The sequence below is a fragment of the Helicoverpa zea genome, chromosome 1, assembly GCF_022581195.2.
Source record: "Helicoverpa zea isolate HzStark_Cry1AcR chromosome 1, ilHelZeax1.1, whole genome shotgun sequence".
Taxonomy (NCBI): Eukaryota; Metazoa; Arthropoda; class Insecta; order Lepidoptera; family Noctuidae; genus Helicoverpa; species Helicoverpa zea.
The window spans coordinates 2104721-2122787 of record NC_061452.1 but is presented as its reverse complement, the minus strand read 5'-3'; the positions used below and the strand labels follow the sequence as shown (position 1 = coordinate 2122787).

The 18067-nt window shown below is 36.7% G+C and overlaps 1 protein-coding gene across 6 annotated transcripts in view; it reads left to right on the top strand.

The window, feature by feature from the left end:
- The window catches only part of LOC124636725 (amyloid-beta A4 precursor protein-binding family A member 1-like), a 132378-nt gene that overhangs the window by 24694 nt on the left and 89617 nt on the right, over positions 1-18067 (top strand). The gene's annotated exons all lie outside the window — the stretch shown is intronic.

The following is an 18067-nucleotide window of genomic DNA, read 5'->3' as shown; positions in this document are numbered from 1 at the left end:
TCACAACTCGATTATTTTGTTTTACAGCATTTTGAGACAACCGCTTTAAATTGTAAAAAAATAACACTCCGTTCAAGTAATTGTCCCGTCATAATTGAATTTGCAAAAGCAGTTGCACTTAATTTGGCTGCATTATGAAAAACTTCCTGATTTAGTGCAGTGTTCAAATCTTAAATATTCGTTTCCACTGCTTTATTTCCGAGAGAAACATTTCCAAAAGCTAATTGTGTAAAGTAATTTAGTTTGGACGCGAAGCGCTGTCCACGGCCGTCTTTCGTCATTTATTTCGAGGGCCCTTCCATTTACCTCCCCCGCTTTTTGCTCTTCAACAAATTTACAATTGTTTTAATTGCAATCCGAGGCGTATTTCTTAGTTATCAAAGTCCAATTTGCATTATCTGCTATCAAGTTAACGTTACGTTTCGGAATAAGGACTCGCTGGAATTATTGCGGGCCTGTTTCTGTGTCCCAAACCATCGTTTTGTTAAGTACTTTTATTTTCCTTTTAACCGCTGCTCAGTAAACTTTTCATTTCGTTGTTTTCTGTTTTTTTTTGTTTTGTTTAATTTGACTAAGTTTTTATTTTATGGCTACATGAAGAGAGATTGTAAAAAGTTTTGATTGCGCCGCATGTGGAGAGCTTAGAACACGGATACAGTTTTTTTTTGGAGTTTTTAGTCAGATGAAATAGTAATTATTAAAATCGACATTTTATAAAATGTGAAGTGCATTGTGCAGCTATTGTGCAGTGCAAATTATTTAACGGGTACGTGAAGGCCACGTTTAAAAGCTTGCAATAAATTGTGCAGTTATGAGGCGGTTACCGTTTAATATGTATTATTCATTATGCAATCAGTCCAATTAAATGCAAGAACTTCAATTAAATATTGACTGCTTTGTCCACTATATCCGTTATGGGACCCATCATCTGGATTATTATCTATACAAATACACTAAAACACATGATTTATGTTACATTACTAATTGCCTTTATTCTAAACCTTCTTTAGAATAAAGGCAAAAATTTACATTGTCTAAAATCTGTACTTAGTTTTTTTTAAAAATATACTTAAATCTTTCATTCTAGACCTGAATCAAATTTCGCAGTGATCCAGACATTTTTTATTTCATCTCGACCACTTTCTGCCACTCAGTCTCAAGACACTCGAATCTGTCAAGTGTGCGGTGGAATTCAATCGATTCTCGACGATAAACCGGTTAGCGAGTTCGCATATCGATATTGCAGCATTGAGTGTATAGCACGCCTGGTTAAGCACAGTTAACCTCTGTTCAAACGTTGGGATTGGGTGGCCCTTGCCTTGTTTACTGTTAGGAATTGTTGACGTTTTGCGAATTTGTTATTGATATATGCGGTGAAAGAAATTGGTGTTTTGAATATGTATGACATTTAGAAAGGTGATGGTTATGGTGTGCAAAATATAATTAAAAAGCATGTACAAATCTATCGAACGGTATGGTTACTAAAGTGAAAATATAATTGCGTGCTCGTAAGTACCTTAATGTTTTTTTTTCCTTACTGAGCTTTCGAAAAAAAGCTTGGTGTATGACTGCGAAATATGTACAAGTATTTTAAGGTGATTTAATATCGAAAATTTTAATCCACGAAATGCTTCTTCGTTATCAATGGGCCACAATACATATGAAATGCCCAGCCGCCGACCCAACATCATTTAGGTAATGTCAGTTCGCGCAAGATATTCAGCCACCGAAATGCGACACTAATTTCAGTCTTACAGTAGGCGGTATAAGACCTATTTTTGCACGGTCTAGTCTTGCTTTTGTGTCTGTGAGGACACGCGTGTTGTGGATACTAATTTATTAGTGTCAGGTCATCGGTTCGTATCTACTTGCATTTCTATCAACGTAGATAGATTGTTTAGTTAATTTATTGATCTGTTTTGGTTGGATGCATTTGTCACCGGTATTTTGCTACTGAATTTCGTGTGCTGTTTTAATTTCGTTCTAATCATGAAATGGAGAAGTGTTTAAGCTAAAAAGGATTTTTGTTTTATAGAGGCCTTTGAAAGCTTTACGGTCTAAACTAAAATACTCCTGTTTCAAATGAAGGGTCTGCCATCGTTTGTCATATAGAGCATTGGATACTCTTACGAAAGAATTACTTTGTGTAATACGACTTGCCTGTTTCGAATGTCAAAGGCTTTCAGTTACTGTCCATTTGAGAGGGTTAGACTTTATATCGTGTGTGACTACATATTTGCAAAAGCAACTAGAGAAGGACCTAGTAAAACTGACAGTGCGTATAAAGATCTGGATTTTTCATTTCCTTCTGTCCTTTGTTCCAATTACAAACGAAAACAACCCTAACTGTTTTTACGGCATTTCTTTTTTGTCCCGTAAACTGAGTTGTTCACTTCACGAAATTCGTAACAGACCATTCAGCAGCTCATGGTTTTTGTATCACTGAACACAGAGTCTGTCGCAGCGTGATACAAAATCGGATTCCTACATCTGGCCGCTACAGATAATTCGCCTGTTAGTTATGTTACAGCCTTTTTTTTTTATCGTCCCACTGCTGGGCACAGGCCTCCTCTCACACGGAGAAGGATTGAGCATTAATCACCATCGCCTGTTAGTATTTTTCACATATCCATTGTCCCAGCTAAGCCTCTCAGTCCTCTGAACTTTGAATTTAACGAACCTTTTGTTGTTGTAATTAAATTATGGAGTACTTATTTGTTTTTGAGAGTGTTTCGAAAGCAATTTTAAATGTCATTGCTAGTTTATCTCGTTTTCATTTTGATAAATTGACTTGTTTTCTTGAGTGAAAGTAATTTTCTATTTGCCGTATTCTACGAATAAAATAGCTGTAATGGAAAATATGATTTATCTAATGTTTATTGTTTTAAATATCAGGTTATTGTTTTAACAAAATAGCGCGCTATCTCTGTTCTGAGAAATCATTTTCCATGTATTTCAATTTCTAAGAAACCGGCGGCTAATAGGTAAAATATGTTACTTTAATAGAAAATGTAGCTTTACTTGAGTTGTTTTTTACTTTCAACAAGTGAAGTGTTTTAAATCTTAGATTTAATGTTGACTTTAATAAGTATTCCACTTGTACCTATCGTGCAAGCGCACCTCTACTGTGCAAACATCTAGACTTCTATCATGCAAATATTTGTATCGTCGGGAATCGAAAATACGAGATGTAGTCTGTATGTTCAACATTTCAATCGATAAGAGTGGACTACTTTCAAACATGTTTCAAACTCTCCAATTTATATCTTAAAACATAAACTTTATCATCAATTGCATCATTAGAAATATTTTCTATCTGATCTTCATTCTACTTATCTTCAAGAAAATGCGGTTAGTCCACTTTCCTTTTAATCTTAAACGACATCTTTATTACTTCAACTTAGTTTCACTTAGCATAAAGCGCAGAATTAATTGTTTCTTCTAGGTGCACCTGTAGCTACGGTTAACTTGTTATTTATTTAAGCTAAGCGGAATATAATGGCAGAAAGCACCTGCCCAAAGAGTGCAATTTAAAGATTGTTTATTTCGGAATAAAGCAATTTTCCTCTGCTATATTTCGTGTAATGCTTGCAGACGTATAATACATGCGAGATAAACGCGGATTGGGCGTTTAAACATTACAAGCGACTAGGGCCCACACTCACCGGTCGATAGTTTAATATCAGAGATAACTATGTAACGCGGCATTCGAGATTAATTTCCGTCAAATTTGCTACCTACATAATCTAATTTAACACCCGATGTATGTTTAGTTACAAAATTAGTTTTACACCGCAACCAAACAGGAGTGTTACGTTGACATTGCCTACAAACTTTGGTATGGAAACCACCCCTTTCGCAATATACCTTCAAATTAAAGTTCTGTCTCGTGTGACACGAAAATACTGCGTAATCAGATTAGAAGTGAGCGGTACGGCACACTTAATAAAGTTCCCTACCGTCGCTATCGCTTGTAGTTGACTCGTTCCTGACGTAATTTGTTCCTGGAGTCTTATTAAATTCATAAGTATGCGTCGCCAGCCTTACTTTATGGTCCAAGTTAAGGGAGAAGGGTTGTATGAGTTTGTAAACTGTTGGGTCTGCCATTTGTTCTAGTTGTACATAACAATCCTAAAATAAGGTCTTATGTATTCCGTGTATTGTTTGACGTATCGAATAGGTATTCAATTTCTCTTGGATGAGAGTGATTTGGTTTACTCTTTATATCGTTACCAATTTCGTTAATATTATGAGAAACTACCTTGAATGGGTTGCTAGTTTATAACCGATCTACTGTTATTGGCTACCAAGCCTCCAAGGGTTGCCAAGTTTATTTTCTCCTAACGCCTGTAACTTAGAGCTCGCCTACACATAATAAATATCCAGCTCATACGCTTGTCGTGCTTCATGACATATACCCCTTTCCTTGTTCGTACATTTGCAAATTCCTACCTGTTCCGGCGATGTGTAGTTATTTTTACCTGTACCTGTGTTACATTGTAGATTTTATTGTACGTGTTTCATATTTTTATACTCATGTTTAGATACTATTTACTATATTATATACTTTTCTAGCAAATTAAGACAAAATTGAATTTCTTATTAGCATTAAAGCTAGATTGTAATTTTTATGTTATTGCCGTATGAGGTCACATCATATAAAAAAAAATTAGATATGTTTTTGATTATGCTGATTAGGTATTCATATATTGATTTTTTATGTCGAATGAACAATTGACTACCAGGATAGCCTTATATCAGAAATTACGTCAGATGAATTATTTGGTGCTATTATTTCTACTGTTGCTATACTTTTATGTGGGTAATTTTTAGATACTGTCTACCAGCTAGATAAAACCTTCCATTAATTGTCGCTGATCGTGTCTTACTTGTACCAAATCCACTAAATCAGCTCACACGGTCGTCTCAGTAACACGCGACAACTTGTCTTCAACTTTCAGTTCCCCGAATTCACTAGCTAGGCTTCCGTTGACATGATGAATTGTAATCACCTGACTCTCAAACGGCACATCACATACATATTCATGCACTTCTTTATTAGCATTGCTCCTAAAGCCATTGTGTTACGTAATAATGTAATTTATGACCACTTATAAGGTAAGTAATGTGATTGCATTTAGCATTCAAGGTTGGTTGGTTATTATTTGGAATTCGTAGTATCAACAATATTATAAATTTTATTGTTCAGAATATTTACAATGATTTGCATGTCTGTATAAATTAGAAAACGTTCAGGGGAGTGCACGTAAAGCCGGTGGCCGTCCCATCGGACTATGCGAGTGAACGTAGAGTACCCCTGTGCCCATTGATGGGTAGCGTCCATCGAGATTGACTAGTGACCGAAATTCGGTATACAGGACAAAAAAGAAATTGTTTCCCTATTGAGTGACAAAAGCCTGTAATGTAGAGGTATTAAGTTATATATAGGCATAATTCATGATATTAAACTATAACGATAATTATGCCTTAGGTAAGAACCAAAAATCACTTATTGCCCGAGGAAATAACAGTAACCTCGATCACTGCAATCCGTTAAGTAAATTGAAACTGCTATTACTACGAACCTTTTTCAATAAAGCCTTGTAATTAAACATAGGCAATACATTTCCTCAGGCCATATAACTCGATCACTCTAAGCCGGACGCCTTTGTTTCGCCCCAAACAAAGATTCATGTCTTAGTAATCCTTTTACGATACGCCATTCCAGTCAGTTTCTATCGACAATACATTTTATCCTCGCCATGGGACTAGTGTTTCTACGTGTCCTTATTTGAGAAAATCGCTATTTCTACGGCTTTTAGAAATATGCTGATCGCGTGCACCCTAATGTGGTGTCTGGAGAGAATTTTGTAATTTTTTTGCTAAAGTAAATTAGATTGCAATAAACGACAACTTGGATGTACTTTTCAATACAAGGATAAGATTCTAAATACCTTGTTTTTAAACAAAGAAGAACATCAATTTATCACAAAATATAAAAGGCACTTAAAACTCATACCGATCACTGGAAAGACTAATGTACTATTATTAGGTTCCTCCCCTTCGTGTAAAATATGGGGAACACTGGCTTAGACGCCGATGTGTCCGAACTGCCCCGGGGAAGACGGATGTAGCCGCCCGGCTTTATTTACCAGACCCGCGCAAAATGGTGTTCGACCGAGTACTATGGGCTCTTATAAAAAAGCGCTTTAAAAAGACTACAAAATGCTGAGACTACAATATTAATGTAGCTTTAGTATTAATTGCTTTCGTGGATACATTGATAAATAACATTGATCTAAAGTACGATGAAAAGTCTGTATAGTCGAAGGTTCAATGCCCTCTGTTACAAAGTTATTTCAAAATCCCTTTGCAAATAATATACAAAGTAACATAAACCTGCATCAAAAAGATGGATTGAAATGTAAAAAGTGTAACCCTAATTAGGGTCCCGCGCCCGAAGTAATCAAAAACAAAATAAAATATCATGGGACGCTTGTTGGTGATCCCTTTGCTCGCCTTTATTAATATTCGGCACTCCAGCCCTCCCTGCTGAAGGTAAATACGAAATTTGAATACACACCTACACACACTTATTTGTCATGCAAACCTGGATGAAACCACAAAAGCGTTGTAATCTGGTTAACCGGTTTGGCGCGCAACCAGACACCAAGTGATGGCTGCTAGTGACAGCACTGAAAAAAATATTCGACGACTTTTAGATTCGAAAATTTAATTTGCACTAGTTACGTTTTGAGTATTTGTATGAACATTTTATCGCTCGCGTCGGAATATAACCGCAGAGTGGTGCTGTCATCCGGCAATCCGGTTTCAAATGGAGCAACGTTTGTGTCCGGATGGAAGTAAGCTCTCAATGAAGCAATATATGCACCAGTTGCTTTTATATGTACGTCATATTTCTGACATACACTTTATATTACCTACTCAAGCGACCCAATGCCTTTTTCTATTTATGAATCTCCACGTGCAGATCCCAGGACACTACCAGTTTATATTTTACTCCCGTGAGATTCATACATCTTATTTTATTAAGTATGGATCCATCATCATTTTTCATCATTCAATAAACCTATTCGCAGAACAGAATAAACTAACGAAATTCGGAACATTCATGTTGAACCTGCTCTTAACTTAAATGTTACACCAGCCACGCCAACGCAACTGAATAAGATATTTACACTAAGAAACTGCATCTCAATCCAAACGGAGGAGCCGGCGATAACTTGAAATCTGTAGCTGTAAGAGGATTCCGGCTGGGCTATTGTTGACGTTCTCTATAGGGATGCTCTCTGCTCAGTTCTCGCTATCCAACCTAATTAAATTGCAATATCCAGTTATCTTTCTCATCTGGATGTCAATTCTGATGTATATTCAGAGAATTTTCTAAGTTAATCAGGCCTTACTTTTGCTGCTGTTTGATATTCTTTTCCGCATTGGTCAAATTCATTATTTCATTAATTCTACCAATAGGCATGATGACAGTAATCAAAAATCATTAAAATAATATATTTATTAAATTAAACTTGAAGCTTGGAATATAAAACGCGCATTGTTTTCTTTATTAATAATGTGATTAATATGTATTTTTATAAAATAAAATTACGAAATAAGGCAATCCGCCATGATATCTTGAACACCAATCAGAGCTCGTGACGTCATTTCTCAAAACAACTCGCGCGAAAGCGCGCGAACGTCACATTTCGTTATTGTGAACTTCCACTGCGATCTTTGTTTTTAATTAATTAATTGTTTATAACACGAGTTATGGAGCCCGGATTTATCAAGGCAAACAGCGCTAATTTGCCTAGAATTGATATCATAATGCTGGGAAAGTTTTTGGCATCAAATAAAGATTTTTGTTCAGCTGAATTTAGAAATGTTAAAACTTCCATGTAAGTATACTAGTTTAATTAAAAAAACAATGAGAGATGAAACCTAACCTCGAAATAGTTATTTACATTATAAACTATGCTAGAATCTAGAGAACTATGTAATAACTTACATCAAGGTGATCTTCACAAAAATAAAGTTGTACCCTGGGCAATATTGCTTTTGAATCTCGCCTTGCAAGTTTAAGCCACTTGTTTCGTATTTTTTTATTGTGAGGAACGTACACAAATAACTTATCCGGAGTTGTTTTGGATGTGTTCTTACACTGGGGGACCCCACAACACCTATGCCCTTTCGAATTCATATTTAATAACACAAAAAACTTAATTATTGCACGAGCGTTGTTTACTTGCGTCTTGTAATTTCAGTCGTGACGTCACAAGTGACGACATGACACTGACAAGCGTTTTCGCGCCGGATTCAAAGTGGACAGAGAAAAATGCAATTATTTGATAAAAAAACTTCGCATTTTCTTAAAATTAATAATTTTTCATATAAAATAGACGTATACCTACATCATACAAAGGAATTTAAAAATTTGTCATCATGCCTATTGTCCGTTTTTATGCAAAATGGAACCACTCGACAAATTTCATTTTTTACTTTTTTTGAAGAATACGAAAAGTGGTCTAAATTCTTATACAAAAAAGAACCACATGATTTCCCCCTTGGAAAGAAGGTATATTAAAATTTTGTATAAGAATTTAGACCACTTTTACATTAGTATTCTTCAAAAAAAGTAAAAAATGAAATTTTTCGAGTGGTTCCATTTTGCATAAAAACGGACAATTGGTCTTTTGATGTTTGTAGGAATTTTAGGTACAGTTTGCTCAGCACTGTTCTTGTGCAATAAATTAACAACCAAACTGCGTCGATTTATCAAATCAATTGGCAACCCTACTTGGCCGTCAAGTGGTCTCAAGAGTGGCACCACAAAGATTTGATTTAAGTTTAACTCCTCCCTGGCTGGTCACTTCGCAACTTGTCGCATTAATAACAGATAAAAACTGGCCGACTTCACCCTCGCCACACTTTATAACGTTTGGCTGGCGAATTTTGATTTTATTCTTCAAAAGATACGACGACCTTACTTGGCAACAAACTGGATACTTTGATTTACAAACGATCCCGATTCAATACACTAACTCAACAAGAATGATTTCTTAATTGCTTTTTGGAGGATCAAATTGTAGAAGCCTATCTCGTACCCTTTTCATGACCCTGACATTTGAATTTGTCTGGCGCTGTTTATACGCGTTCACACATCCCTTTCCTATCTGTGTAATAATGAATAATGATGACTGGAGTAAAGAAATTCAATCTAGGCAAAGGAAGTTGAAAGTAGACGTGCGGAACCACTTTCAATGTATACTTTTTAATGAAAGCCTATCACAGACGGGAAATGCCCATACGTAGTCGACAGTCTAATTACTCACTGTAGGTACTTACTACCTGTGTAGGTATTTCCTAAGTGCAAAGCTAACATTTGCATGGTTTAGCAAGAGTTTCCTACTACCAGAATTGTAGCTTATGTGCTCTTTGGATATTTGTCGAAGGGAATTCGTGTGTGCATTATGTGAATTTTGACAATCAACCCGACTTTCATGTGTTCATTCAAGTGTCGTCTCTCCATAACGCTTCTAAAAGTCAATTCGTTTCAAATTACATCTTGCCATCATATTTATATCAGCAAGCTCATAAAATCCAAGATCAACAGAGCGCCATATAGGATGCACCACTTTTATTGCCGTCCGCCGTCACGTCGGGACATTCCAGTCCGTCCCCGGAGCCCCGTCTTAGTCGATAAATTGTATTGAGCCCATAAATTGCCGCGGCCAATACCTCCTACTTCCGAGCTGACGGCTAAACTGCGGACGACTACGTAATGGCCGTGTTAATCAAAGTTCACCAACTCTTACATGTCTTGCTGGTTGAGAGACGAATCGGTTAATTTTGTTAAAAGGTAAACTTGGTATGATCTGAGCTAGTTCGGGTGCTGCTGCAGTTGTGGTGGTAACTTTTGTGCTGCAACATTTTCTTTTGTTTCCTTAAATAGTATGTACTTTTAGCTAGATTCTTCTTTTTTATTATTTTATTATTGAATACTTAATTTGGACGATAAAGTTGTGACCTGGGCCAGTCGAGGTATGCGCAGTTATTTGTGTCATTTGCTGTACAATGCAGTTCCAGATACTGTATAAAATATTTGGAACGAAATGTAATACTGAAGTCGACGTCGACCAATTCCTCGACCTAGATGTCAAGAATTTTGTGCACAATGCTACCGTTTAAACTAACTTCACAAGTCCAAACTGAAATGCCCTGCTCTATCGTGAACTCCTTGCACACAAATAAACATCAATTTTCCAAAGAATCATTCGAGATGTCCAATTCCCAACAACAATTTTCAACATCGCGAAATTGTGGCGCAAAAGTACCGACGTTGAATTATGAGTCTGTAACAAAGTTGCAAACAAAAAATAAGATAAACATGAGACAACAATATTCACAAACGCCTTTCGCAGGGCAATTTCAGATCTCCCAGCAGTAGACAGCGCCAAATGGGGTGTAGGTAACGTACAAATCGTCTTGCCCAGTGCAGATGCGTTGCTGGCTGGGACTGACAGATATCTCTGAGGGAATTTAGGTCGCAATGGATGCTGAGCCACCAAATAGGTCGCAGCTACTCGAGTGGCTGTGAAGTGGGGCGTTGGCGTGGCTACGACGACACGAGACTATGCTAAACTCGTGCACATAAGTATGTTAAGTTTAAATTAGAGCTTCGTTCGTGATACAATTTGATTAAGAACTTGTTTGAAGTGAATTTCGAAGCGGTGCTCTCTCGTATGTATCTCGGTCTACTCCTAACTCCTGAAACTTCCATACATGCTTGTACTCTAAAGTAAACAAGATAGATATAATTTTCATCGTGTAGCATTACCTAATATTACAAATCAATTATAAAAAAATTAATTTATGTTATCAATTTAATTTAATACATCCCCAAACATGTAGAGCTAGTCACGTAATTGAATCCGTCTGTTAAACATACAATGTCAGTACAATTTGTATGTAAAGTACGTCTGTTCGAAGCAGGGCCTCTAACTCATGTCACTAAGTGGCCTTGATTGTTATGTCGTGTCGCGCCGTGCGTGTTGCTTACTCTAGTGGGATGTGTGCCTGACATTAACTTACAATTGGTAGTTACGACGCATATAACTGCATACATACTGAATATATTAAGCTCAGAAGCGCAATTCATCATCATATAGCCTTTTCCCAACTATGTTGGGGTTCAGTCCGACCGAATGTAGGTGAGTGTTATACATGGAGCAACTGCCTGTCTGACCTCCTCAACCTAGTTAGCTGTGCAACTCTTTGCATCTTGGTGAGATTGATTTACAGACTCTGGCTTCTGAATACCCGTAACGACTGCCAAAGCTGTCAAATGACAGCCGGGGCTCACCACCTGCTCTCCGAAACACTTATATTAGATACTCGACCGCATCGAGCTCCACAAAATCCATTAACAATAAAATTGTACTGTTTTTCTTACTAAAGAGTTGTCCCCCTTGAAATCAGTTCAGCTCAGTTACGATGACTCGTCTGACAAAGATTTCAATCTTACACCGCTTTTTACGCCAAGGATTAAAAAATAGTAAGAAGCTTTAGTTTCTTTTGTTTTAGTTAGGGCTGGACAAATCCCTCTTAGTTGTAATTAGTTTCCATGTTGGTCTTGGAAAATCCTGCAGGCTTTTCTTCCAACATTTTCATTATGTATTAAAAGAAAATGGAGTAACCGTTACTTTTACTTCGAGTACTGTGGTGCACTCTTTTATACACAATGGTATGAAAACAATGTTTGTATTGTCGATCCAGTTTATTGATCTCCTAGCTTGCAAGTCAAATAAAAAACAAATTAAGGCTCAGAGTGATATTTGCTCTCAAATTGGGCGTTCGTTGTGTGCGACAGTTTCTAGTATTTCATAGTTTTAATAGGAGCTTGAGCACATGTCCCGTTTTTGCGTACAATTAGCGAACAGAGAACCCGATAACAATGTCAGTTTATTCACTGGGATTTGCAGTGTTTATAACTTGGGCTACGATGGAATGGAATCAATTAAGGAAATACTGGAGTTTGATTTGCATGTTAGTGTAAATAATTGTTTTCTTTAGCTTTGATTGACCAACTAAAGACTACAATACATTGTATCTTTTAAGATCAGTATGACAAAGCCAATGGTATTATTTCAACGAGGTCTTAAATACATGTCTTTGACTCCATTATAAGTCGAAATTAAACCCGGATAATAATCCACCACCTTATTATCATTTAAGCGCCTATTACTAATCATAATAAGTCACGCTGCACCAAATACAGTACGTTCGTCGATTCAGCACTGAATTTGTATTCAATGCGTAACTTTATTAGTGGCCGTTCGTCAAACAGAACGTACGTACATTTACGGTTGGCTATAACCTGACCAGTACGGCTGTGTACCCTTTATTGACTAATTATTTGATTGACGATGCGTGGTTGTTCCGCTCGTTTGTTTACTGGAATTGTAAAACTGTGAAAATTGCAGTCGTGACATTGAAATATTGCTTTTCCTAGCGTGGTAATGTTTTTTGTATTGTTTAATAGGGTTGATGGTATTTTTGTGCTGTTTTTTATGGAATTTACTTTGCATTTTTGAGTGGATTTTTATTGACTTCTTCATCATTAACGTTTACATAGCTACTGTCAAGAACATGTTACAGGTTAAATGCCTGTTTTTGCTGTTGTTTATGATTCGTAAAATGTCCACTATGTGTGCCGCATTGCATTGTGCCAGCACTCACGTTAAAGCAAACGTATCATACCAGTGTTAGCAGCCGGTCCGCGTGTAATTAATGTTATCCAATTTGCATATTATCACACGCTAAATTAAACTAATATTCGGCCTATTGGAGATACAATGGCGTGCGCCACTTTATCCGCCCCAACGTCTGTCGTTAATCTTTTCAAGTAATCTAGATGTATTGGATTTTTATGTTAAACAACTTGGCGATACGTGCCGCGACAAGGGCCCAACATTTAATATCGAATAGTTTTGAACTGAGTTATTGGACTTGTGTAAGACGGATCAGCGCAACTAAAACTCAAAGTTTACTGAAGATCTTAAGTTAAATCTGTCTCAAAATTACCTTTGAAGTCAAGCTTATCGATTCATACCTGTTCTCCAGCCCTATGTAGTAATCCGGAGCGTACATAGCCAAACTCTGAGTACACAGTGCATTATTTCAATCGGACGGAGTCTGACGCCTGACGCCGACAAACGAAGCCAATCGCCGACGTCGCGTCGACAGTTTCAAACTCGCCGAATTTGTAACTCCACGGTATTTTCCGACAATTTCGTAATGTGCTGAGAATATTTGACATTGGGATTTTTGAGGGGTCATTGAATATTGCTAGCTTTAGGGTCACGTTGGCAGTTTTTTAAATTGGCATATGGAGCCTCTTTTCTCAAGCTATGATTTGGCCACCCACTCGAAAGTAGAGGCTTCGTCAGCTAACCATCATAAACATTCCTATTTTGGATTGAATTACTTTCTTTTCGTGGAGGTCAATTCAAATGTCCTTAACCACTCGAAGCTGCGGGAACAAAAGAACAAAGAATGTATAAAAGGTTTATTGCTAATCCTTTCTTATCGTCATTCCACTATACGAATCCGAAACGTGTTCGCTCTTCAAGAGACACTTGAACCAGAAAATCATTTAAGCCTCGAAAAGTTCCGATCAAAATATGTTTTCCGCGTCATTGGAGCTTCTTCGCTGGTGTTGTGAAGTTTTCGTATGAGGAAATGTACTGGAACTTTCTATTTGTTTACTTTTATATGAACTGTTTTCTAAAATCGAAGTGTTTTGTTATTCACAGCATATAGTGCGTTCTAGAATTGATGATGAACTTAATAGATACTGAGTACCATATCAATCAACTGTGCCTACTCACACTGTTGAATCTTTATTAATACCTCTCGATAATCGATCACGCATACGTATCGATAGATATCGAGGCACAAACTAATGGCTTAAGCTTAGTGAGGTTGTTTACGTATAAGTAGGCATTAGATACTAGATATGTATACGATTCGACGGATATCGGAAACCGCTACTAGCATTGCAGTCCTGAATGATAACGATGAGAGTAATATGAAACATGGTATTTAAGTATAGTCAAGAATGTACTTAATTTGTCTAGTAATAATTTTGGTTAAAAAAGTGCCCTTTCCAAAATATTCCCGTTATGTTATGATGTTTTATAATAAATGGACTGAAAAAAATAGCCCCAAAGTTACCACGCAACGTTTTCACGATTCGTAAATATTTGAAGTCTTTCACACTAGAAGAATCAATTCTTTTAGTCCAGTAAGCACCTAAGAATAATATGTAACCTACCAGAAAAAGCTCATATCCTAAATATCTTTTCCGATGTAAGTGGAAGCGTTTAGCGTGATAAATTCAGGAAGCTCGGAGTAATGATTGCGTTTCGTCCGATAGCCTTATCAAGTGGGCAATCGCTGCGTCATTAAGGATAATAGCATACGGCTTGATGAACCATGCTTCTGTATTGCACAAACAGTGCCTATCGAAGCATAAAAGCTTATATGCCTGTATACGCTGTGAAGTTACCTCTCATAAAATAAATAAATGAATTGTATTCTGAAGTGTTTACCAGTATTTCACTATTCATCAATGGCAAAGCCTGGATTATTTGGAGATAAAAGGCTATACCTACTTGGGATATAAATACAGGGTAATATTTTTTTTTAATTATGTGAGCGTTTGATAATATTAAAATCAATTTTGGGATGCCAATAATTTCTTTTGAATTAAAAATTATTTTTACCGAAAGCGACCCAAAATCCGGTCGTCGGGCACCTTAATTTAAAAAGAAAGGATCCCAAATTTGCCCATGTTTTAATTAAAACTCTTTAAATAGACGGGATTTTCGAAACAATTTCTCCACAGTATGTCAATATAGGATTTTCGTAAGATTTTTTCTAAAGATGTCAGTGTTTCCCTCAATATATTTTCATTAAGCGGGGTCGAGTGGCGGGAAGCCCGTGCCGGCCGCCGTTAATTTATTGCATCGCCCTAACGCGGAATTTAATAAGGTGCGACTTGAAAATATCCTGCTTTTTATTTCGTAAATATTATCTCCATGATGTTAATTAATTAAGCTATTCCCTTTAGGATACCTCAACACATTGTTGTGATTATATCTGTATCGGTAGGTGTTGTGTTGGATTTATGATTTACAACGCACATAATTTCGCGTATCTAATACTTTATTCAAGGTAAGAAAGTACGTAGGTGAAACACGAGTTTCCTTGCTCGTGGAAAGTTAATGAAAATCATGCGTATTTTATAAAGTCTTGCCTCAATTAATATTAGGTTTAATTGCCTTTGAACTTCCATTAAGGCGTTGCGAACTGTTGCGAACTGAAGTTTCTCATCCTGTTACATGTTATTGCGATTTGTGTTAAGGTCAGGCTAATATCAAATTATTGTAACACATGAATTTCTCCCATTTTGTTTTCTGACTCAGCAAAAATTTTACACAGCCAACGCTTTTTAGATTGGATCGCGATCGTCCGTAGAGAATTCAATTCATAAATAAATATGGCGTCCGTCTGCCGCCATCTTGGCGGGAGCTGGGCCACCGAAGTGTTGCGTGAGGGGCATGCTAACGCGGCTTGCTGCTAGAAAATTTAATATAACCTATAAATAAATCAGTGTCACAAGGGTTCAGACCGACCTATTAATATTAATTATTATAATTAAGTGAAAACTAGGAAATGTAATCAGTTCGACAGTTTAAAGCCTGGCAAACTAAGTGAGGTAAAGTTCGCTTGGACGAACCAGCAATTATTATGGAAGTTACCTAGTGGTTTTAGTTTCGATGATGCCATAGATAGGCACTGAAATGCTAGGAAGTTTGTAAGGTAATCGATAGAATAGGTCGTGTAATAATTTAACCGGTGCGTGACTGGCTAAGTACGGCCTGTTATACAGTAGTAAACATTATTAATTGCTTGAAATAAACCGTTGAAAGTTGAAACATACATAAAACTAATTCGTAGTTTTGAAAACATGTATTTACATATTTATTCAAAGAACTTCTTAAATATAAATTGGACTAAACGCGTAATATCACAAATTAAATAAACCAATTCAGACGCATTACTAAACATGAAATTATAAATTATAGTTCGGCCATTCAGAGAATGCGTTCCTGACACGTCGCGATTGAACTGACGACGTAACTACATTCATTGATTATTGATATAATAATGTTGTTTTAATGCTCCTCAATTGTTAAAACGGTAAACAACCAGCAAAAATATTTTTATCGTAACTGCAACGCCATTGCAAAGTTACGTCGTCAGTTCAATCGCGACGTGTCAGGAACGCATTCTCTGAATGGCCGAACTATAATTCAGTTAACTGATGTGCACAATCAAGGCTTTATCTAGCTTTGCGGTTCAAATATACAGGTTAATCCATACATCGATAACCGCCAAATAACTGAACAACAGTTGTCGATGTTGGACAATGATAACAGCATGCAGTTATTCAATTTCTCGTCACAGTTGCACCGAAGTTCCTCTATCTCGTGGAGGGAGAAATTAAATGATTTCCCTGTAAGCGATCACACGGATAATTCCATTAGTCGTCTCCTTCGCCCAAACAACGACCACAGATTTCAATTGAAACGTTTCTTGAGATCAAAATTCAATTAAATTGAATGGTGTTTGTGGACCTGATTTTGGTGTGACTATGTGAGATAACAAAACACGTTGATTGGTATCCTCTTTGTTCGATGATATAATTTTAAGAAGGAATGTTTTTAACAAAGAATATTTATATGAAATTAAAAAATAATGATGCTGCTCAACTTCCTCGAAGTCTGTAATCTACGGATGAAGTTAATTCCTCTGAAATAAGTGAGATGTTCCTAGTAATGGTAAATAAAACTAAGCTGAAGTACAATGAGATGGTTAATCTTATGAGAATAACTATCGCTAATAAATATTTCTTTACTTAATTAAAAGTTAAAATATGTCTGTTCAATATACATCTAATGTGCACATGAAACAACGGCCTCTTATGAAGACTTTAAACTGATTTAAATAATAGGTTACCAGGTTATGGTAACACACCGTATAGAGTAGTTTTTGCTGGTAGCTGAACAGCGGTGAAGTGGAGTGCCTCGATTGCATGGTACTTGTATCTTATCATATCTAAAACGCGGACACAAAGGGCGTTCCGCAGCTTTTGTCGTATCAAATAGCCCACTCCAATGTTATCACGCATTTTATACGAGAAATTGGCAAATGCGAAAATTCTCCGACTACTTCAGTACTCGTAAATGGTTCGATATCACAATTGTACTTTACTCCCAGACGTTTGATTGATGAATTGCTATAGGTTATTGGATCAAAAGTGATAGCTTTTTTGCCAAGTAATCCATTAAATTAATAGTTCTTTTTGATTCTATTTTATTAAACAAAACCAACCTGGCAATAAATAAGAATGAAAGCCAATATATTTGTTGTCAGAAAAGCGCAAATATAACAAAATGAGAATGATTACTCAACCATCTACAATACTTATGGTTTACGCTCAAACGCGCGCAGTTAGCGTTTTGTTTCGCACGATTTGTGCGTGGGCGCTCTCCCGCGGGAAATCTCGACATGACAGCCACCTGTTCAATATCTTTCGCTACGGAGACACGGCGGTGAATCTCGCTTCAATGAAATTCCATAATGTTTATAATACCCATATTCTATACCCTTGCGAACGTGATTTGCGACCTCTGGACATGCTATGATTAAGGATCACACGGCAGTTTTTTTAAGCCCATATTTATTCTTTCACAATGCCCGTTGTTGTTGTTTTATCGTTTATGATCCGCTTCATCTAGGCTCTGAAGTGTACATAACAGTCCATGTTGGTTTTATTTAATGTTTCTGGAGAAAATAAACTGTAGGTATGAATACGAATCTGGGGCAGTTTAGAAGAGTGATGCCCATTTTCACCAACAATCTCTTAATCTAAGTGCCACTTAGAATGAGGGCTCTCCCAATTTTGACATAAATAACTATGGAT